This window comes from Ahaetulla prasina, chromosome 1 (genome assembly GCF_028640845.1).
Source record: "Ahaetulla prasina isolate Xishuangbanna chromosome 1, ASM2864084v1, whole genome shotgun sequence".
Taxonomy (NCBI): domain Eukaryota; kingdom Metazoa; phylum Chordata; class Lepidosauria; order Squamata; family Colubridae; genus Ahaetulla; species Ahaetulla prasina.
In genome coordinates, this window is record NC_080539.1 from 83,860,829 (window position 1) to 83,883,743 (window position 22,915).

General features: G+C 39.7%; 1 long non-coding RNA gene across 4 annotated transcripts in view; it reads left to right on the top strand.

Moving 5' to 3' along the window:
• LOC131189871 (uncharacterized) overlaps positions 1 to 17,843 on the top strand; it is a 26,244-nt gene extending 8,401 nt beyond the window's left edge. For 2 of the 4 annotated variants that reach the window (XR_009153140.1, XR_009153143.1), the window contains exons 3-6: positions 6,485 to 8,528; positions 10,073 to 10,125; positions 10,432 to 10,643; positions 17,621 to 17,843. This is a non-coding gene — a long non-coding RNA (uncharacterized LOC131189871). The remainder of the gene's footprint in view (positions 1 to 6,484; positions 8,529 to 10,072; positions 10,126 to 10,431; positions 10,644 to 17,620) is intronic. The other 2 variants (XR_009153145.1, XR_009153141.1) reach the window with 2 other exon arrangements.
• The last annotated feature ends 5,072 nt before the right edge of the window (positions 17,844 to 22,915 follow it).

Consider the following 22,915-nt stretch of genomic DNA (forward strand, 5'->3'; position numbering starts at 1 on the left):
ATTCCTTTCTCTCACTTTCCCACCAACCTCTGCAACTGGGATGTCCAGATTTGGGAAATCATGACCCCAGAAATCCCCAAAGGGAGCGGTAAAATGGGCTGGTGGTAGGCTGAGATGACTTTGTGATCCCCAAAAGACAAGTTTGTTGCGGTGGACTAGAAATCAGGAGATTGTGAGTTCCAGGCCTCTTTTGAAGATGAAGATAAAAACTGACTTTGTGACTTTCTTTCAGCCTAGTTTAGCTCATAGTTTGTTGTTACAAAAAAAAAAAAAGGAGATGGGAATGCTAGGTATGGACACCATCTTAATTTGAAGTTGGAAAAAAAATATCTAATAACTTAATTAGCTCCTGAGAGCCCTATGTGGCACCCATCATATCCATTAGAAGAGAGCTGGAAGGGATCTTGATGTTCTTCTAATCCAGCCCCCATCTCAAGCAGGAAACTCTACACCATTTCAGATTAGTGACTGTCCAGTCTATTTTTTAAAATCTCCAGTGATGAAGCACCCGCAACCTCTGAAGGCAAGCTATTCCATTATTTAATTGTCTTCACTGTTAGGAAGTTTCTTCTTAATTCCAGGTTGCTTCTCTCCTTGATTAGTTTCCATCCATTGTTTCTTGTCCTGCCCTCTGGTCCTTTGGAAAATAAATGGATCCCCTCCTCTTTGTGGCAGCCTCTCAAATACTGGAATACTATTATCATGTCCCTATTAGTCCTTCTTTTCTCTAGACTAGCCAAACCCAAATCCTGCTACTGTTCTTCATATGTTTTAGTCTCCAGGCCTTTAATCATCTTAGTTGCTCTTCTTTGCACTTTTTCTGTATCTAGTTTCTCTCAGGCATGATTTTGAAATGGAATTAACAATTATATAAAATGACATAAAACATTTTCTTTAAAATTATTCCAGCATATCAAGGCAAACAGCCACAAACCATATTTCAATGGAATTTCTTTGGAAGTATATGTATAAAGAAAAGCATCGTGTTAGATTGGATCAAATGATCCTAGTTGCCTGTAATTAAGAGTAATTTTTAGAATAAGAAAAACTCTAAATACAGATAACACAGAGCAGTATTAAAATCCCTTGTTAGTACATGACTGGAAAAAGAAAAAAAAAAACAAATACCAGACAATAAATCATGTTGATTCTCAATCTCTCTTTATTCAGCCTCAGATCTTTTTTCTTCAAAGCAAATCCCGACAACAGATTTCAGACTTTTTGATCTGTCTATTGTTCCTTATTATGAGCATGTCTCTTTCTGAGAAATACGCGTCTCAGTAAATTGCAATATTTTACAATGGCGCTTGAATACTTTCAAGATATTTTACAAGCTGTTACTCTATTTTATACACATGACATTTATTATACAAAATTGTTGCAAATCTGCCTTTCTCATTCACATGCATACCAAGGAATTTTCTGGGAAATGCTTCAGCTCAGATCATTTTTCTAACTCACAAAGACTTGATAAATGTTGATTTATAGCTTCTTAAAGAACCCATTTTAAGGCATTTACAAATGTTTGGAAGAGGTCCATCTCTCCATTCCAGCCTGTGGTGATGGAGAAAAAGTCTTCTCTAGGCTATTCTTTAGTTGGAAGAAAAATTCCCATATATATATATATATACGGGAGGCAACCAACAGAAAAGTGCTGAATCATATAAAAATCATATAAAACCAGATACATCATTAGAAGCCAAAATCACAAGACTACATCTTGAATAGAATAGAATAAAGAATTGGAAGGGACCCTGGAGGTCTTCTAGTCCACCCCCTGCTTAGGCAGGAAACCCTACACCATTTCAGACAAATGGCTATCCAACATCCTCTTAAAAACCTCCAGTGTTGGAGAGCACACAACTTCTGGAGGCAAGTTGTTCCACTGATTAATTGTTCTAACTGTCAGGAAATTTCTCCTTAGTTCTAAGTTGCTTCTCTCCTTAATTAGTTTCCACCCATTGCTTCTTGTCCTCAGGTGCTTTGGAGAATAGCTTGTCCCTCTTCTTTGTGGCAGCCCCTGAGATATTGGAACACTGCTATCATGTCTCCCCTGGTCCTTCTTTTCATTAAACTAGACATACCCAGTTCCTGCAACCGTTCTTCATATGTTTTAGCCTCCAGTCCCCTAACCAACTTTGTGGCTCATCTGATTTATTTGGCCATGTCATACGTGCAAATTCATTGGAGAAGTCAATGATGCTAGGAATGATTAGTGGAACAAAAAGAAGAGACTAGTAATGAAAACGCTGGCTTGATAACATACAAAGTTGAACATCCAACAATTGAAAGAAGCTGTGCTTGACAGGGTAGCATGGAGAGCACTTGCCTATAAAGTCACCAAGAGTTGGACATGACTGAATGATTAAAACAACAAACAACAACAACATATGTAGTTTGTGGCTTAGTTTTTCTTTGCATGAAATGTAAATCTGCCAGGCTTCTGGCATGAGAAGTCTTGCAGACAGACATTAAAGGGTGCAGTTGTTGATAAACTACTTGGATATGGATACTGTGGATACCGGAAAAACCATTAATGAAGAAATTCAGCAAATCAAAATTCTAAGCTGTAAACCATATAGATACTAGAAGCAAAATCTTATATCTGCCTAGCAGGAGAGTTCATCTCTCTTTCTTATTATTCTTTTGTCTCCTGGCTTCTGACATCTAATCTATGTCTCACAACAATCTTTATTAAAACTGGCTTCTTGAGGTAAAGATGCTATAAAGAAATATATATTGGTATATGGTGTTACGTTTTATCTGAAATGATTGTTTATATAATACTTAAAACATGAGACTAAATAAATATTTGTTTCTTATAATAGTGATCTGCTGAGAAAAAAATTAAGCCCTTCTCCTCCACTAAATAAATCCGACATGTCTTCTGATTATATGTAGGTATTTAATTGGAAATTAAATCATCAGTTAATCTCCAGAAATGACCTAGAGTCAGTGATAACGTAACCGTCCTAAATGATCCTGAACAAAATAGCCATTGGCAGAAAAGAGTATATTGAACTAATTCCAGGGGAGGTGTCAGAATTAAATAATAGATTGTCAATTATGATAGATAAAACAGCTGAGTCAGGCTTCTCCTTCTATCACCTAATGCAGGAGTGGGCAATTAATTTTCCCAAGAGGCCACATGAAAAACTGGTACTGTTGTGGAGGGCTGAACCTCTAGGCTGAACTTAATTCTACTTAATATTCTTCTGCCACTCTTCTGCTGTCGCTGCCATGCTCCTGTTTGTGTGATAGCTCTTGGCTATGCTCCATCCACTCATCTGCAAGGCCACGCTTCAACCAAGGCAGTGGCTGATGGCTGAACCCAGGTCCCCTCATACAATAACCTCTGCCACTGCCTCCTCAGGCTGCTAGAGGTGAAGGGGGCAAGCGTTGTGTAGGTGCAAAGTAGCACTTTCTCTTCTTGCCTTCCAGTGGCCGCCAGCCAACTAAAGGAGTGCATAGTGACTGGGTAGAACCAGACCCATACCCAACTCAGCTTCTTCTCCTGCCTTCTGTGGTATAGTTATTTACATTTGATCTGTAATTTCCAATTGACCTTGTGAGTGTTGGACAGGGACAGCCAAAGGGCCAGATATGGCTTGGGTCATGAAATGTCTAATGTTATTCTTTCCTAAGAAATGGAGAAATGAGTTACAAACTATAGCTAGCAAAATTCTGACCCATTCCTGATCTTCTCATTTTTCAGTAAATATCCACTGAATTACTCAATAATTATCAGGGGTGGGATTCTACTGGTTCAGACCGGTTCAAGCAAACCGGTAGCTCTGACGATTAGCTGGGAGAAAACCGGTTCGCTCCGACAATCAGGTAGGCCCACTTGCCTGCCCCTGCATTTTACTGACCTATATCTTCTCAGCTGATTCACGCAGCACAGAGGATTGCCATGCCTCAGCTGTGTTACACCCCAGCAGTAATGCGGAAGATAAGTTTTCATAAAATTGTGCACAAGCGTGCAAAGCACGCAATCACCGAACCGGTTATTAAACTGGCAGGATCCCACCACTGATTAAGGGTGCCCATTTCAGTGTGTTTGAGTTTAAAATCCAAGCAGAAATGCACAGATTTCAAGGTAGGCTTTCATTGGAAACTACAGCTGCTAAAAAAGCCAACACAGTTCTGGGCTGCATAAACAGAGGGATAGAATCAAGATCACGTGAAGTGTTAGTGCCACTTTATAATGCCTTGGTAAGGCCACACTTGGAATATTGCATCCAGTTTTGGTTGCCACGATGTAAAAAAGATGTTGAGACTCTAGAAAGAGTGCAGAGAAGAGCAACAAAGATGATTAGGGGACTGGAGGCTAAAACATATAAAGAACGGTTGCAGGAACTGGGTATGTCTAGTTTAATAAAAAGAAGGACTAGGGGAGACATGATAGCAGTGTTCCAATATCTCAGGGGTTGCCACAAAGAAGAGGGAGTCGAGCTGTTCTCCAAAGCACCTGAGGGTAGAACAAGAAGCAATGGGTGGAAACTGATCAAAGAAAGAAGCAACTTAGAACTAAGGAGAAATTTCCTGACAGTTAGAACAATTAATAAGTGGAACAACTTGCCTGCAGAAGTTGTGAATGCTCCAACACTGGAAATTTTTAAGAAAATGTTGGATAACCATCTGACTGAGATGGTGTAGGGTTTCCTGCCTGGGCAGGGGGTTGGACTAGAAGGCCTCCAAGGTCCCTTCCAACTCTGCTGTTATATATATATTACTGTTTATGTACCACAACATTTCATATCCATACAATCATTGGTTTGTAACTACTTCAAGCATCTTGTCAAACAATATAAATTGTTGATGCTATTAACGATGGCAGACACAAAGAAAGCATATGAGAATGATGCCAAAACAGAATGGTAAGTTCTGTGCCAAGAAAAATAATAGGAAGTATTTATATATGTTTTTTTGTTTATAACATGGATATAGCAATTATTTTTCCTAATACTTTTTCTATGGATCTGTTCAGCTTTCTGTCAGGTCATCTATGTGCTGTCTGCTATGATCCATAATAAGTTAAAAACATGACATGTTAACTTTGCTATCACATAATTTATTATGCAGCTAAGGAAAAATGCATGTTCTGAGAAAAAAAAGGAGTTGACATCTGTTATAACATTTTCTTACTGGAAGTACCAGGGAACTGCGTGAGTAGTATGCTGCAATGAATTGTAAAAGGCTCTGTGAGAAGCCACAGAGTAGAAGATACATAATTCCTCTCATGATGCAGCGGACAAGATTGTTCGGTCTGAAGCTAAACTACATCCCAGCCATATAGAATTATGAGAGTTGTGGAGATTTGGCGTAGATGAATAAAACGCTGATTATTTAGTGGTGTACTGGATTTGCCTCAGATATCTAGATTGGGGTGATGTTGGAGGTAAATATAGCTGATTCATCCATTTTTAAACTTCTTTGGCCACAGGGCAATTCAGATTCAAAATCCATGCTTGCTGGTTATTTTAATTTAATTTGATGCCTAAACATCTCTGAGCTAGTCCTCTTTTCCAGCTAACAAGGCAGATTTATTTATTGGTCAATCGAGACAATTAAAAGGAAAAAAAAGGAAATATAAAAAGAAATAGCGTAACAACAGTTACCCATAATAAAGTAACCTTTAAAACAATTTTAAAGGATTAAATGAGGAGATGCAACTTCAGCTTTTTTTCTGAAAGCAGAAACTGGGGACAAATCACAGTTTTTGAGGACAGATGTTCCTTCTCATATACCTGAGAAATAGCCTCTGCTGGTGGGACCCTATTCAGAAGATTTTTTCTTGCAGTTCTTAAGTTACTGAAAAATTCATAATTAAAGAGCTAAATCTGAAATGTCAGGCTACAAGGATTGGATTGCAAAAATCCATTCCACCACTATATGATCTGGGAGCTCTAATGATTTTCTTTTTTCTGCCAAATTATTTTAGCTCTAAATCTGGAGTGATAATACAAGTTTGCAAGAAACCACAATTGACCTCTGTCTTCCTGGAACACATGGTGATTTTAAAGAAGGATTGGGATGAAGTAATGTATTCCTTGAAGCATGCACCTCCAGACCTTAATTTCAGTGGGGTTTTTTTTTTTTTTTTACATTTATATCCCGCCCTTCTCCGAAGACTCAGGGCGGCTTACAGTGTGTAAGGCAATAGTCTCATTCTATTTGTATATTTACAAAGTCAACTTATTGCCCCCCCAACAATCTGGGTCCTCATTTTACCTACCTTATAAAGGATGGAAGGCTGAGTCAACCTTGGGCCTGGTGGGATTCGAGCCTGCAGTAATTGCAGGCTGCTGTGTTTTAATAACAGGCTATCTTACAGCCTGAGCCACCACGGCCCTTTTCAAGATATATTAAATCTGTTAGATGCTATACCTCTTTCATAAGAGATTACAGAGAAGTAAGAAATATGAATGAGAAAATGCATTTCCTTAATCATACCTCTTTCCCTAATTCTTTGGTTTCACAGGGCTGAAGCCGTGAGAAGATTGCTACACTCAAGAGTGAGGGTGATTTCACTATAGGTACGGTATACCAGTCCCAGCTATTAACAATTTTACTAACCTCATTTCTTCCTACTACTGATTCTGTGCCTTTTAAAGACTGGTGTGCATACTCTCCTTCCATGAACAAATATCTATCAGAAGTTGTTTTGTATAAAGTCAAGCTGCACTGCCCAGTATTCAGAAGCCAAGCTGCAAAAGTTTTTGAGATCAGTTTGACAAGAAAAATGGCAGCAATATTCAGTAGTTGTAGTGAGCCATAAGTCCAGCAGATGGCAATTATAGACTCTCCATGGGAATTCCAATTATCTCAAATTTCCTATAAGCCATGCAGTAAAATAGAAAGAATATGTTTGGTATGTTTTTTATAATAATTTTTTCTACTTGGCTAGATTAAATAGTCAAAGGACAAAGGAAATAAAATGACAGTTTAGATGCTACAAGTTTCAATAGTTTTAAGTAGTGATGAAAGCCTTTTGGGGGTAACAGTTAAAGGACCAGGCTACAAACAATGAGGCTGCAAGTTCTAGGCCTACTTTAGGCACAAAATCAGCTGGGTAATTTTGGACCAGTCACTCACTGTCAGCCCTAGGAAGCAGGCAAGGGAAAATCACTTCTGAAATCTTTTTAATAAAACTGCAGGGACTAGTCCAGGCAATCATCAGGAGTCAACATTGACTAGAAGGTGTAGACGTGCGCACACACACACACACATGGTAGTGATAAGCTGGTAATAATAATCAGAATAGAGCTAGAAGGGACCTTGGAGGTCTTCTAGTCCAACCCCCTGCTGAAGCAGGGGACCTATACAATTTGAGGCAAGTGGCTGTCCAGACTCTTCTTAAAAACATCCAGTGATGAAGCACCCACAACTCCTGAAATCTTTATTAAATCTTTAGAATACAATCTTTTTAAAAGTGATATATAAAGTCACAAAGTCATACTGACTTATCAATGGTGTCTATGCTCACTATATAGAAAGAAAGCTGCATAAGACTGAAAGTTTGACTGCAGTTTTAAGTTTTTCATACTTGCTGACTTTTTGTTTTTAACGGCACGCTCCAGAAATAATACTTTCACAGTGTGGAGAGATACTAAGAACACTGTGATTAAATGCAGGACAATTCCACCTGCACAATTACTAATGTGCCTATTTGTAGAGAACGTGTGAAAATTCCACTCCATGAATTCCAGGCTCTGAAAGGGCTAACCTTCCTGATCTGTCAATCCAGATAATGAGCAGTCAGCTGAAATCCAGGAAAGGCTGCATAACCAATTCCTCCACAGGTAAACGTTTGTAAGAGACAGAGGTAGCCTCCATTTTATCTTTGTCTTTTGGTATTCATATTTTCTTCTCCCAGGCTTGGTAAAAGCAAATAAGGGACTGCCCTCCTCCCCGCCAGCTGGCAGCAATAGACCTTGTTTCTAATAAGCAGGGCAGTAAGCTAGTTGTAATACACATTCGGTTTTTGTTTCTGAGTTGAAATTGGGTTATAGGAATATGCTCTGATGTGTATCAACAGATCTAACCATCCAGCTAGTCCTTGAACTAATAATAATTGAAATCAACATCTTCAGAAAGTAATTGTTCATTTTGTCTTCCTTTTCTTTTTTCTAGGGATGGATGGATGGGTGGATGGATGGATGGGTGACATGGAATTATTTAAGAACTGGTGGTACTAAGAAAAACTGCCTTATAGCACAAACCAAGGCAGGATATCTGAAAGAAGTTGACCAAAGAGTGACAGAAGAGAAAGCAAGCAAACCAAACCTAATCAGCTGTCCTTGGGAGTTTTTGGGTTGGTGCAGAAGTGGTTGGTGGGAGGAAGCTCCTATTGTGAAACAGCAGAAGCCTAGGTCAACAAATCTGTTGTATGTATCTATCTATCGCACTAGAACACAAAGGTAACTATTGAGAGGCTGCATGTTAATAGAGGAGGGGAACAAGAAGATCAAGAATTGGCTTCTTACTGTAGTTTCTTCTGCATATTAGCCCAAATTACCAGAATGGTAAGTACTGCCTGCAGCTCTTTGTTATTCAGGTAGTCTTCAACTTATGAACACAATTGGTGCCGGAGTTTTTGTTGCTAAACAAAGCGGTTGGTAAGAGACTCATGCCCGATTTTAAAACTTTTTGCCATAGTTGTTAAGTAAATCACTGCAGCTATTAAGTGAATCATGCAGTTGTTAAGCGAATCCCGTTTCCCCCGTTGATTGCTTGTTGGAAGTTGCTGGGTTGGTTGCAAATGATGATCACATGACCTCAGGAGGCTGCAACTGTCATAATTACATGCAGGTTGCCAAATGCTCGAATTTTGACCATGTGACTATGGAGATGCTATGACAGTTGTTAATGTGAGAATTAACAAATGGTTGCAAGTCGAGGATACCTGTAATAGGGTCCTGTCATCCTTTCTGGGCAACATCCAGTCTGGATGATGGTACATTGTAGGTCTTCATCTTCATCTGTAGCTAAATGGTAGAGCACACACTTTGTGTTCAGAAGACTCCAGTATTCATAGGAAGCTTCTTTTTATTACATGCAGCTCCTGAGTCAGTGACTTCAATACAGTCTACACCAGGGGTGAAATGTAAAATTTGTTACTACCGATTCTGTGGGCGTGGCTTGGTGGTGGTGGGGTAATGTGACTGGGTGGGTGTGGCCAACTTTTTTTTTCTTTTTACTTTTAAAAGCATTTTTTCTACAACCTCTTCGACCAAAGAGATGGTTAAAAAATGCTTTTAAAAGGCTCTGACAATCCCAGCTGAGTTGCCTGATCATCAGAGGCTCTTCTTTTCTTTAAAAGCATTTTTTTTGGCTTTAAAAGAAAAAAAGCCTCTGACGATCAGGCAACTCAGCTAGGATCTTCTGAGCCTTTTAAAAGCATTTTTTCTATAACCTCTTCGGCTGAAGAGGTTGTAAAAAAAATGCTTTTAAAAACCTCTGACGATCCCAGCTGAGCCGCGCAATCATCAGAACCTATTTTTTAAACTTTTAAAAGCATTTTTTCAACCGAAGAAAAAATGCTTTTAAAACTAAAAAAAAATAAATCTCTGATGATTGCACGGCTCAGTTGGGAATGGAGGGGGGCAGGGATTTTTGCTACCTGTTCTCCAAATCACCCACTGCCATTGCTACGAGCGATCCGGTCTGAACCAGGAGCATTTCACCCCTGATCTACACTGAAACAACAGTCTCCATAGTTTCAAATTGGAATTATTTTCAATTCTGTGTTGAAAATGATCCTAGGACTTTCTCCACGCAAAACCTGTGTTCAGCCTTCAGGTTACAATTCTGCATAAGTCTTGTATGCGTCCTACCTAAACCCTAGAATGCAACAGTCAGTCTGCAGAGACATTACTGAGTTAATGAAGAAATGCTTTGATTCTATATAAAGCAGTTTCCTGGGTAACCAAATAAGAAATCACTGCAGGGGAAGACCTTCTACCAAATAACACAAAGTTTTGGATAACAAATCTCTTTAGTGGCATTCTTAACTATATTCCTGGTATAGAATGTTATTAATTCTGATCTTGATGTGCCTAAACCACAGGGTTCAAAATACGCAGTGAAACGTCTTGTTGCTGAGGCAGACAAATGCTTATTGTGAGTGAATTTTTCATTATTTGGATTGTGAGTCAATGTAGTTTATTGCAAGGAGACAGGAAAAGGGAGGACAAATGATTAATGACCGTTATCTAACTTCTAATTAATCTCCCTCCTTCCTTTCTGATCTGTAGAAATTAAAAGTACAGGATATTCTACCATTTGATTTAGGAGAGCCATAAAATGGGAGCACTGTAAAATAAAAACAAAAAGTGTGTGTGAGGTTTTTTTTGTGTGTTGTTGTGTGAGATTTGTGGAAATGTTTTCCTGGTCTGGCTTAGTGTCTTTTTCCTATTTTTTTATCAGTATATGGTCTGGTTGCTTGGGAGAGTGGCCACTGTCTTGTAGAAGCTAGGAGAAGAAATCAGAAGCCCTAAAAGGAGGAGATGCCTAGCCAATAAGGGCCTCTTGTGGCTCAACAGACTAATGCAGTCTGTTATTAACACAGCTGCCTGCAATTACTGCAGGTTCTAGTCCCACCAGGCCCAAGGTTGGGTCAGCCTTCCATCCTTTATAAGGTAGGTAAAATGAGGACCCAGATTGTTGGGGGCAATAAGTTGACTTTGTATATAATATACAAATAGGATGAAGACTATTGCTAACATAGTGTAAGCCGCCCTGAGTCTTCAGAGAAGGGCGGGATATAAATGCGAATAAAAAAACCCTCTATAGTTTACATTCAGAGGGATATTTAAGAGGGTATTCTAGAGCAGGGGTCTCCAACCTTGGCAACTTTAAGCCTGGTGGACTTCAGCTTCAGTTGAAGTCCACCAGACTTAAAGTTGCCAAGGTTGGAGACCCCTGTTCTAGAGGGTATTTTGAAGTTTCAAGATTCTTGTGAAATTGTACATTAGATCTGTTGATTGTGTGCCTGCATCGTGGGCAGAGACTGAGTGCTGTAGGAGAATTGAAGGAGACAATGGTCATGTTGTGATCCAGGCCCAAGTAGGTAGTAAGAAAGTCAGTGTAAAAACAAACAGACTTATTCGAACAGCTGAGAATTACTTCATTCCCAGCGTTGTTCAACTCAAATTAAAACAAATGCCTCCCAACACAAATTCCTCAGTTCTCTTGCAAAGTTCTCAGTTCTCTCGGTCCAATTAGGCAAACTGCCAAAGGCCTTTCTTGGCAAACGTTCACAAGTCACAAAAATAAAGGCAAGATGTAAATGAAGCAGAAGACAAAGCTACCAATGTTGTTTTCCCGCAAAGCTCAAATGCCAGTGCTGATCTGTTTTAAAGCCTTATGGGAGGGGCTAATCATCTCTTGGCCCTACTCCCGAGTTGTCCTTTTTGCTTGAGCTGCTCTTCTCATGCGTGCATTAGGAACAGGCTCCTCCTGTTCCTCTGCCTCACTACTATCAGTCTCTGGAGGCTCTGGAGTTCACACTCACTTCCTGATGGCCCTGGCCTCACCTCAGCCTCATCGCTGTCCAACTCTGTAGGACCACAACAGGTCAGACCTGCAGTACCTGGGCCATAAAGGCTGTTTAGTTCAGGCTTGTGCTTACCTTGAGGAGTAGACTCAGAGGCAGCATAGGTGGCTTTGTGTGAAAGTTTCATGACAGAATAACCCAGAGGAGACTCATTCCACTTCAAGCCACATGGCCAGAGAAGAAGAGACCTTCACAGTGACTTGCATGTTTTGTGGAATGTTTCTTTCCAAATGTTTCTTGCCAAAAGAACATCCCAACTTCATCGGCCACAAGTCTAAGGGCATGTCCAATTTGAAGAAAAAGTGGAAGGTGTTAAGGAAAGTTTAAGAGTTGCTATACTGAAGTTCATTAGGAAAGATTAAAAGTTCCTAAAAAGATCAAAGGATACTCTTCAGAGGGAGGAAAAAGAAAAGAAAAGAATGATACATGGCAAGTGGAGGCAGAAGAATGAAGGCATGTCATCATTAGTGACAGGAGGATCAGGAGGCAACCATTACCACACTCTGACTCATGAAACCATTTCACCCATACCTGAGCTATAGTCACCAGGTAAAACCTCAGAAGTCATCTTGAAGAAGAAAAGACAAATGGTAGGGATGAGTGATTCACTGCTCAGAGGTACCATAACTGCTGCTCATAGAGCTGACAAGTCGTGTGAGGTCTGCTGTCTTCCGGGTGACCAAATTCAGGATGTAACTGACAGGCTAACAAGACTCTTCAGTCCAACTGATGATTATCCATTCCTGTTGATGTATGTGCGGACTAGTGACACTGCAAGAAGAGACCCTGAAGAAATTTGCAAAGACTACGAAAACCAAGGCAGGAAGGCAAAGAGTAGACTTTGATGGACTCAAAAGGAAAGTCAGAATGTTCCAGTGGCTTTATAGCCTAAAGGAGAAAAATGTCCAAGAAGGCAAAACAAAGGCTCAAAACCAAACAATTCCAGAAGATAGATGAATGGAAAGCAACTAACAAGTCCAAATTACATATACACAGAACTTAATAAGTTTTTTTTTTTTAAAAAAGGAAATATACAAGAAATGGAAAGAGAGGAATATATTCAAAGAAGAATACAAAGCAATTTGCAAAACCTGAAGCTCTAACGTAAGAAAAACTAAAATCCAGTACAAGGTTAAAGCAACTAAAGCAATAAAAAAAAGTGATTTTCAGGTGTATCAGAAACAAAAAAGGAAGGCAAGGAGATAGTAGGTCTTCTGCAGAGAAAGAATGGTGAAACGGCTAAGGAGCAGAAGGTCGCTCAACTCCTATTGTGCATCTATTTTCACTCAAGAGGTGAATGACTGCAGACAAGGTGCCATTGATTGGGTGGGGCTGGGGAGTGAACCAGTGGTGGGTTTCAATTTTTTTTACTAGCGGTTCTGTGGGTGTGGCTTGGGAGGCATGGCTTGGTGGGCGTGGCAGGGAAAGGATACTGTAAAATCTCCATTCCCACCCCACTCCAGGGGAAGGTTACTGCAAAATCCCCATTTCCTCCTGATCAGCTGGGACTCGGGAGGCAGAGAATAGATGGGGGCAGGCCCAGTCAGAATTTCCACTACCGGTTCTCCGAACTACTCAAAATTTCCACTACCGGTTCTCTAGAACTGGTCAGAACCTGCTGAAACCCAACTCTGGAGTGAACTGAAGCTGAGGAGAAGCAATGAGCAAGTGAAGGAATTTCTAGGTAATGTAAAAGAATTACAATCTCCAGAGTCAGATTAATTATACCCTAAGGAACTGAAGGAATTAGCAGTGATAATTGTGGAACGACTCTCTATAATGTTTGAGAAGTTCTAGAGAACAGGTGAGGTCCCAGAAGATTAGAGAACAGCAAATATTGTTCCTATCTTGAGAAAGGAAACAAGCAGGACCTTGGAAATTACAGGCTGGTAAGATCATTATGGAGCAAGATCATTATGTAGAATGTCAAAACAGCATGTCTGTGACCACTTAGATAGGAATTCATTAATTATCAAGAGCCAACATAGATTTGTGAGAAACACTGTTGTCAGACCAACGTCATATCTCTTTTTATGACAGTTACTAACCTGGCTGATTGGAAAAATGGCATGGAGATAGTATATTTTGATTGTGGCAGACTTTTGACAAATTTTCTCATAGCATCCTTATTTAAGAAAATGGTCAAACTGTTACACGGATCTACAGTTAGCCCAAGGATTGTATTCAAAGGGTTGTCCTAATAGCATTAAATCTACTTTGAGGGACATCTTGATTGAAGTGCCACAGGGCTCTGTCCTGGGCTAGCTGCTGTTCAATGTTTTTATAAATGATATGGATGAGGGAGTTGAGGAAATGCTTACGAAATATCTGGATAATGTAAAGCTAGGAGGGGTGGCTAATTCTTGGGAGGAGAAGAGAGAAAAATCAAATACTTAGGCTAGAACAATAGGAGGAAACAAATGTGATAGAAATGAAATTTGTTAGAAGGAAATGTAACATCATGCATCCAGAGAGGAAATTTGAAAGAAACAATTACAAGATGGAAGAAATTTGTCCCAAAAGGAGAACATGTAAGAAGGACTAGGATGTTCTGGAGAAGCATCAAATGTCCAAATAGTGCAAGACAGGTGCAATGAAGAACTGGTAGCAGCGGTGGTGGGAGGCTCCGCCCACCCACCCGGACGTCATCAAATATGCTCTGCGCACGCGCAAAAGTAGGGGACGTGCGAGTGAACCGGTAGCAAAGGTAAGTGAAACACACACCTGGCCAACAACATCTTGAAGACCATAAAGAAAGCACAGAGTCCAGATTGTGAAAAGTGATTATGGTGCTCTAGTCTTCCTTGATCACTTTGGAGTATTGTGTTCAGTGTAGTATTGTGTACAGTCCAGTTTAAAAAAGATAAACCAGAACAAGTCCAGCGAAGATGTACCAATCTGTTGAATGACTGGAAGCCAAGAAACCAATAAAGAACAATTTAAAAGGTATATTTATCTTTCAGAAGAGAAGGAGGGGTTTGATATCTGCCTTCAACTCTTTGAAGCAGGGGTCTCCAACCTTGGTCCCTTTAAGACTTGTGGACTTTAACTCCCAGAGTTCCTCAGCCAGCTTTGCTGAGGACTGTCACCTTGTAGAGGGTTCGGACTTATTCTCACTTGTTTTGCAACTAATGGAATGAAAGTTAAAGGATATACTGTAGATACAAAGAGATATCTGGAAGAACTCCTTGACAGTAAGAGCTGTCAATTAATAAACCAGGTTATTGCATGGAATGGTTTCTTCCCATTTACTGGAGGTTTTCCAACAGAGGCTGGATAGTCATCTATGGAGGATGGGAGTGAATCTTGCAGTATGAAAGATTGGACTTGAGGAACCCTTAGGTCCCTTCCAGCTCTACAAGTGGACTAGAGAAGCTACTGACAAAATTGCTGTCAATTAGTGATTAATATTCCAGTTATTTATTTCCCCCCTCCTTTTTTTTTGATCAAATTTTTTTCTTGTGCATGAAAGACATCCTACTTCAGCAACCTGGCTGCGCTCCAGATGAACTATACTACAACTGCTATAAGCAAATGGAACTGTTACCTGTCATGGGATATTGGGACTTATGGGGTTACATACTAACTCTCAGGAGAGAGTAGTAGTACTTTTGGGGGCAGGCTGTTTGAATAATCCTCATAGCTGTGCAAAATGCATGCAGTGCAAAAGAGATCTTACTTTTCTTCCTGTCAGTTGGAAACACATTTTCTGTAACTCCGGTCTCATGTTTATGTATGCCGTGCTGGAAATGTGAGTTCTCTTTCCAATTATACTTCTTTTCCCCCCGTCACTCCTTTCCCTTTGTTTTGAAAAAAGTGAAGCTGTCTTTGACATTTCCCAGACTGGCTGGTACTGCTGCACGTACAGGCCAAGGGCTCCCTCCTCACCTCCTTCATTTGCAAAGCCTTGATTAATTCAGTGTCACTCCTTGGTTTGATTGCCTTGTTTCTGCATCTGGGGTCTGCCAACAGGTTGCTTGCTGCAGTAAATGACTCTTGTCCACCCTCCATCTCCTACCATTCCTTGGCATTTACTTGCTTTTTCTGTGGTATAAAAGGATGAGAAAGATAGAGGGGAGGAAAAAAGCAGACACAAAGCAGCACCAGTGGTTCAGATGTTCTATTCAAGAAGCAACATACTTGGAGGGATTTTCCTCCCTCCCCTGACATAGGTTATCTGCAGGTTGGGGAGGTGAATCAATGAATCATAAGGAGTCAGCAATGGAGTTGCCTTCCTTCACCTTTCCTGCTTTTCAGGTTTGCCCTTCTTTTCAAAGTGGAACCTCTTTGACAAAACTTCTTGGAAATGTAAAAAGCAGCTTCTCTTTATTTCTATATAGCTGACTGAACTGCAGCTCGCCGGGGGCACATTTTTTGAACTTACACTGTTGCTGCCTCACAGGAGTTTTCCTTTGGAGGCCCATTTTGTCAACCAGCATAAAACTTGATTTGCCAAAGATACATTTCAGGTCTTACTAAATTATCTCACATGAAGTGTCAACTTGCTGGAAACCATCAACCATCAGGGATCATTTTATAAACGATGCCTCCAGCAGACAAAATTCTGTCCTTGGAACCAACAGTAGCCTTATGCAATTATAACATAGTATAGTTGCCTTTGGCCACCTAATGAGAAGGAAGGACTCACTGGAGAAGAGCCTAATGCTGGGAAAGATTGAGGGCAAAAGAAGAAGGGGATGACAGAGAACGAGGTGGCTGGATGGAGTCACCGAAGCAGGAGTTGTGAGCTTAAATGGACCCCAGAGGATGGTAGAGGACAGGAAGGCCTGGAGGAACGTTGCGTTGGGTCGGACATGATTTTGCAACTAACAACAAATAGTTGCGCTGTGTGCTCCATGAAGATCCCTCTATGACCCTCAGAATATATAGAGGCAAAACAATTGGCTTTAGGAACATTTTTGTGAGTAGGAAGAAAGTGGTAGTGAAATCTTTAAGCCATATAGAGGTTTAAAGCATTCTTTCCCCGTGCCCTTGCAATGTATCTTGCCAGTTGCTTTTGAAGCACACCCTTTGATATGCCTGATCATATCTTGGACAATTTTCAAGCCAAAAGAGGTTGCACAGAACAACAGAATTTCAGACAAATGGTTGTCCAATCTTTTCTTAAAAACCTCCAGTGTTGGAGCACTCACAACTTCTGGAGGCAAGTCTGTTCCACTGATTAATTGTTCTAACTGTCAGAAAATTTATTCTTAGTTTTAGGTTGGTTCTAGGCTGGTGCATCTTGCAGCCTTTTTCCAGTCTACCTTGGAAGAGCAATTGTTTTGAAAGACTTTTCTTAAAAATTGATAATGCCAAAGACAGAATAATTATACTGTATAGAGAAAACTACTCCTTTACTCCTGTACTTACAATAAAGTGCTTCTTCCACCAAGTTTATTTTGAGATGCAGACATTGTGGAGTGTGATTATGTTTTGCCAATATGACTGGCCCTTTTTATTGTCTTTTAAATGTTTCATTGCAGGATTTATAATAGTATAGTTATTATAGATTTTTCAGAACACAATGCATGCTTCTTCTTTAATAACATAGTCCCAAATCAATAGTTCTGGATTTATCAAAATTGTTAAAACATGGTTGAAAAATAAAGAATATAACCACATTTTGAAGAGGTGAAATGTACCCGGTTACCTGTTCTAAGAAAATGAAAATTACTTCCTTTGTTTTAACAATGGGGGAAATTAATTATTGTTTCTCATTAAGGTAATCTCTTTTCTATTCAGCCATAGAAAAAGAACAAGAGGATATTAAATAAAAGGGAACTGCTGATTGGCTAAATATCTCCAGATTTGTTCTTTATAATGATAAAGATTAAAAAGCCATCATAAAGGCATTATCATATTAAATTACCTTACTAAAAGCAATTAATTTGAACTCATGCATTACAACGGCTTCAGGTCAAAAACGATTTGATTACTTAATCGTTTGTTAAAAAACCCACCATTTTACATATTACCATTTTTATTCATAATTCATGTTGGATGTTGGCTGGATAAATTTATGGCATCTGTATACATTAAGGCTTGTCTTTCTCCAAGGGTCTGCCCAACTAACCAAGACAGCCTGGAGCAATGCATCAGTTACTGGTTCGAGCTGTTACTCAGTGCCACCAACTTCCTTTACTTCCCTCAGTCACAGCTACAGAAGCAAAGCTAAAAGAAGAATGTCATCTCCTTTCTCATCATCATTTTGGAAAAGATCGCAATTGAGACAATGGTGATAACTGATAGACTTTCTCAACCGCCTTCATAAAAATATGTTCTAAACAGTTACTTACCTTCCATGTGTCTGGCTTAAGTAATTATTGAATGCAATTGGCTAAAATATTAAGGGTCAATATAAATGTTCTCATTTAGCTGTGGCCCTCACTAGTCAACTGATGAATTCCCTTATGGAACCAGTTCTGAAAGATAAGCTAATCCAGTGATGGCTAACCTTTTCTGGAGTGCGCCTGAACCACCAAAATGCAATGTGCGCGCAGTCCCCCATATGCCCCCCACCCCCAACATGCATTTGTGACTCCATGCAGATGCCCCACTCATCCACGCATGCATGTGCGGCCCCTCGCACATGCCCCCCGCATGTGCACATGCCCCTCCCGCATGTGCCCCATCCCTGTGCATGCGTGGCAGAAACCTGATGACCAACTGACCAGCGGGAGGCACATGTGCATGCATGGCATAGCTGAACTGGGGTGACAGCTTGTGTGCCCACAGAGAAGGTGCTGTGTGCCACCTGTGGCACGTGTGCCATAGATTCACCATCACAGGGCTAATCCTTCAAAAAAGCTGCCCTCCTGATCAACGAATTATAATTTGCTGTAATTGCAGCGTTCAAAATCATATCTGATAAATATAGAGGGAGAATCTGACACAGTGTTCTTTGAATTAGCTTTCAAACATCAATGACCTGGGATTAATAGAAGAGCTACCTGACAACAAGTATATTATTTGCATGATTGTAGATAGTCCTTTGTAAAACTCACATCTCAGTGCCTTTACAGCTTTGACTAGAATACAGCATGGTTTATTTCCAAGGGACCAGCAAACATATGTGCCTACATGGTATGCATTCAGTGGAAAGAATAGCCTTTCACCGTCTTCCATCAGTTTTATTGCAAACCACCCTGGATGCCTACTCATTGCACTCTATTCTTGGAGCCTGCCTGCTAATTTTTTTTTTAAAAAAGGGGTAGCTGCTGAGTTCAGGGGTCTTGCAGTCTTTACACAAGATCTTGGCAATAAATCACTGCTCTCCAGACACTTAAATCCTTATTCAGCACTTGACCAAAGACTTTTTCAGACGCTAGCTCAGCTACAAATTCACACACATCTTCACTGCAGACAAAAATTAAGCCTTAAACCCACCAGTTGATTTTCCACAGCAAGTAAAGAATTCGCAGCCTTCTCTATGCTCCTTATGTTCCAAAATTAAACTAGCTTTTTCCTCTTGCCCAGGGATGTGAAACTCGCAACAACACGTGATGTCACATGATGTATCGCAACTTCCTCCCACTTTGCTAAACCAGGGGTGGGCGTGGCCAGCATGTGATGCATCTGGTCTGCGGGCCATGAGTTTGACACACTTGTTCTTGCCCTTCTCAGTTGATGGTTGGTTTCTAAATGACTCTGAGAAGCACCTGAGATATATTTATATAACTCTTCTCTCAAACTGCTGGTTTTAACCTCATTATTTTCAAATGCAATAGATCTCATCTAGGTCACCTGGGAGATCCCACTGTAAATCTTTGTAAATCTCTATGAATCTAAATATAATATATACTGCAAATCATTGTAAATCTCATTTGGGAGATCCCACTGTAGATAATTAAATGAAATTGTTTTAAACCAAATTGCTCTTCTAGACAACAAAGCAAAAGCAGGTCCCAATTATTGCTCTTCATAGTCACCAGGAAGCATACTTTTTTTTTTTTTCATAAAAAGTTTTATTTTTACAATCATATCAAATAATTCATCCAATGTACAGTTATATACAATTAGTCGGGCTTGCCCAGTCACCACCCCCCTTTTTAACACTCTTCCCTCTTCTACCTTCTTTTACTTTCCAAACCTTCCTCTCCTTCTCTTATCTACATCCGCTCCTCCCTCCACCCTACACCTTCCTTCTCCCTCTACTATCCCTCTTCCTTCCTCTTCTCCTCTTTCCTACCTCCTACTCTCTTTTCTCCCTCCTCACCGTTCTAAAATGGTAACTATGCAGACCCGATCCTACATTAATTATATTTCTTCAATAATCCCTGTACATTAACCATCACTCCATCTCTACCAAACCCCCCCCCAATTCCCCTCCCCCTTACCCTTCACCCCCCATCCCGACTTCCCAGAACAAAATGCAGGGTATCAAAACTAACAATCATAATCCAAAATAATTCCTAAATTATAATCTCTAGTCACACCACACTTAGTCACACTCTCAATTCCCTCTCCTTCAAAAATATATCTAATACAAAATATTTCCTAAATTTACTCATATGCTATTCAATATTTTTTTATCTGATACTTATTTTAAATATAATCAATCCACATTTTCCATTCTAGAATATATTTTTCTAGTGTATAGTCTTTCAAGTAAGCGGAGATTTTGTCATCTCTGCCAGATTTGATACTTTGAGTGTCCATTCTTCGATTGTAGGTAATTCTTCTTTCTTCCAATACTGAGCAATCAAAAGTCTTGCGACTGTTATTAAGTTCAAAATCAATTTAGTCTCTATAGCTGTGTAGTCCATAATTATTCCTAGTAGAAAGAACTGGAGTAAACTTAATCTTCTTTTCAAAATATTCTGCATGATCCACCATACTTTAATCCAAAATGCTTTAACTTTTTTACAAGTCCACCATATATGGTAATAAGTAGCATCTTCACAATCGCATCTCCAACATTTAGCAAGATCTAATATGTGTTTCTTGTAAACAGGTAATGTCATTTTTAAATTGTTTCAAATAATGAAATACTTTCCTTCTCTTCTACGGTGAGTTCAGGCCATTAACATTCCAAGATAGGAAACTTTTGGAACACCAGCCGCAGATCACATTTTACTTTAGGCCTTGCTCCTCCCACTGTTTCCGTTGTAGTAGTTGCCAGTTGTTGTTGTGCCTTCATCTCTTGTTCCTTGCGTTTAGCAGCAGCTCTTGTCAACCTTTGTTCTTTTGAATCTAAACCCGTCGAGGTATTTCCAACACTTGTAATAAATCTTCTTCCATCACAATCTGTTCTTGTACCTGCTTCACTTCTCTTCCTTCACTTCAGCCTCCTTCCTCTAGCTTCCAATGGGGAAGACTTCCAACTTAATACCTCAACATAAAATTCTCTTGCTTTTCCAACCGTATTGAAACGATATACTTTCCTGCATAATATACTATTATACCAGTTGGAATATCCCATCTATATTCAATCTGATGTTTTTAAGTTCATTCACCAGGAAGGCAAATTCCTTCCTAGCCCTTAACATTTTGGTGGAATTTCCTTTAATATCAAAATATCTTGACCAGCAATCTGAATCTTCTCCCCTTATATGAAGCTTGCAAAATCTGATTTCTCACTGTTCTGTTTGTAAAATAAATAACAACATCCCTTGGCAACTTTTTGCCTTGCTATCCAAGAATTCACGATATATTTTATCAATTTGATAAGCCACATCTGCTGGACGAGCTGCTAATATCTCAGCAAATACTTCAGAAAAAATTTCCCTTAAATTCTCTTCCTTATTTTCTTTCAAACCTCGAATTCTAAGAGCAAATTCCATATTTCTATATTGTATCAAAACTATTTCATCCTCTGTTTTTTCCATTTTACTTTGAAATTCATCCATTTTATTTTCTAATTTTAAATTATGTTGCTTAATTTCTTCAACCTCCTCCTCCAATAAAATCACATTCGTTGCCAAACTTCGTACTGCCATTACAAATCCTTCTTTAACTTCTTTATTTCCCACTTGAATTTCTGATATCTGCTCTTTCATTTCAGACATCTCATCAGTTATTACTTTAAATTTTTCTTCTATAAAGCCTTTTAAGTTCTCTTGTAACGCCTCTAAATTCAATGTTCTAGTCTCTGCTGTATGAGCTGGAGAGGCACCAGCTGATAAAGTTCCAGAGCTCTTTGTTACAGTAGACTTTAATTGTTTGGCTGCCATCTTCTATAAAATTATATATTTATTTATTTCCAACTTAATATTCACTTTAAATCTTCTTAACCTCTAAAAAACACAGTCTTTTAAAGCAGTATTTAAAAATCTCCCCTAGATTCTATCAGCAGGCAGCAAAGAGTTAAAGAGTAAAGATAGCAAGTAACATGCAAATTACCAACTGCAGACAGAACGCTGAAAGTATCGCTTTCGCTTTCCACTCGTTAACTTGTTAACAATTCGCCTCCATTTTTTTACTGTTTTCAAGCTTGTTACAAAGTATCGGGGAATCGGCTTGGCTACTTGCATAAAGTTCTCCCACTTTCGTTCTGTCCGGTATAATCCTTTATTGTCCAAAATAAATCTCGGCGTTTGGTCGTGGTGATTGGTTCCGCCAAAGCAGAAGAATCCTCGGATCTGGAGCACTTCGGGTTACTGGAGGGAACTTAACCCTTCAAACCCCTTTTTTCTCAGGGGCTTTAGGGAAATTCAACCTCTGCCCTCAGCTCACCACCTTCTCCTTCTCCTGAAGAAGGGGTTTTCCGAACCGCTGGACAGCAGATTTAAGCTGTCCTAGCGATTCCACATAATCCAGAGGTTGGTGATCGTAAAGATCACCGCCATCACCTACGGTGCCAAACCGGAAGTCTCAGGAAGCATACTTTTTAGGAACTCTACCATTGTACTATAGTAGTGGCCCTTGTTTCTTTCCCACTTTTTCATAGCGTCAATACCTTTCTGAAGCTTTTCTAACCTAATTAAGTTCCTGCCTCCCCTTCGGTAGACACTTGCCTGAAATAACATTGCAGCATTACAATAAGACACATGAAGGGCAAGACATTTATTAGGAGTTGCTGTTTTCAACCTTGCCAAAATAAATAAAGCAGCTCACTCATCACTTTCAAGAAGTCAGCAGAATTTGTGCATCAACTTATGGAGGATGGAAGACAACCAAAGAAAGAAAGAAAGACAATAATCTATTACGCATTTTTAACACCACTTTCACGTTTCTCCATCTGCAGCTAGAGAGAGAGAGAGAGAGAGAGAGAGAGAGAGAGAGAGAGAGAGAGAGAGAGAGAGAGAGAGAGAGAGAGAACACATGTCTCCAAGAACAATTGAAGAAAGGCATTAAAATTTTTGGGACATTATTAATGCACTGTGGGAGAAGCCAGTGTGGGAATAAAGTGGA